The following is a 1,279-nucleotide window of genomic DNA, read 5'->3' as shown; positions in this document are numbered from 1 at the left end:
AAGTCACATATTTAAGACCTCTTAATAAACTCACTACAAACCTGTCCATAATAATTATGTGGACTAAAAGATGATAGGGTAATATTTTCAATATCTGAAAACAACAACAAAAAAGCTTGCCAACCAACAATTCTACACCAAGGCTATTTAAAAAATTAAGGGAAATAAATTCCCTTTAAAACAATTAAAAAGAGGGAAATAAATAAATAATAAATAACCAACCATCTTAATAAGGTTTTCTGGCAGCCACCACAATGTTGGTGCATAAGAAGAACTAGATTACCATCTATGAACTCCTTTTTAAGGAAGGAGTGATGGTTGTTAAAGATAGATGTCCATCTGCCCAAATATCCCAAGCTGGCAGATAATAATGTGCCTAGCCTTCACATAGTGAAGGCCTTGCTGTCTCTGAAGGACTATGGTTATGTGAGATATCAATTTTCCTAGAGACACTAGTATTGATAATTTACCAATGAGGATATCCAACATCTTTAAGATTACCTCCACCTATCTGTGTAGATCATGCACTATAGCAGTCCTGAAACTGACAGGCCTTAGCCCAAAGTTCCAGAGGGTAAGTGACCTGCAAGATTCAGGGGAGGGAGACCGAGACACCTACAGAAGAAATGCTGTGCACACTGCTGCTGACAAGAAAATTGAGGCTGGCACTGGCTCAACAACTGAATTCCAGTTTAGAGGTGACTTTGGTCCTGGACGTGGTCAGTCATCTCAGTGAAGTTGGACATTGTGTTTTATTGAATAGACTCTTAAGAAAAACGTAAAGAAAACCAATGTTTGGTATTAGAGACTAGCCAATGGAGCCAATAAGATGGATCAGAGAAAAGGGGTGCTCGATTCAAAGCTTGATAATCTGAATTTGATTGCTGACACCCTCATGATAAGTGATGCTCTTACTGCCCTGGAGCTATGTCACATGTACTCCCACACTGAACACACACACACACACACACACACACACACACACACACACACACTTTGAAAAGGAAAGAGAAGATCACAAATACCACTTTGCTAAAGTTTAAATCCATTAGTAGAATAGATATATGAAAGTGAAACAGAATCAAACATTACAAAAAAATTCCACCAAATTAAAAATAGGGACAACAAAGCAGAAAAATGATGCAAACATATAAAACAACTAGAAAAATATCCAGATAGGGTTAGAGGTTGCATGGTACTTGTGAGCACTATTGTTGCTCTTGCAGGGGACTTGAGTTCTGTTCTCAGAACTCATATATTGATTAAAACCATACCTAAA

At 37.6% G+C, this 1,279-nt stretch overlaps 1 pseudogene; it reads left to right on the top strand.

Moving 5' to 3' along the window:
* Positions 1–254: 254 nt before the first annotated feature.
* LOC142841398 (small ribosomal subunit protein eS10 pseudogene) lies at positions 255–736 on the top strand (annotated as a pseudogene).
* Positions 737–1,279: the final 543 nt, after the last annotated feature.

The sequence above is a fragment of the Microtus pennsylvanicus genome, chromosome X, assembly GCF_037038515.1.
Source record: "Microtus pennsylvanicus isolate mMicPen1 chromosome X, mMicPen1.hap1, whole genome shotgun sequence".
NCBI classification, from domain to species: domain Eukaryota; kingdom Metazoa; phylum Chordata; class Mammalia; order Rodentia; family Cricetidae; genus Microtus; species Microtus pennsylvanicus.
Note: the sequence above shows the minus strand (reverse complement) of the source record. Positions and strands in the feature narration are given on the sequence as shown.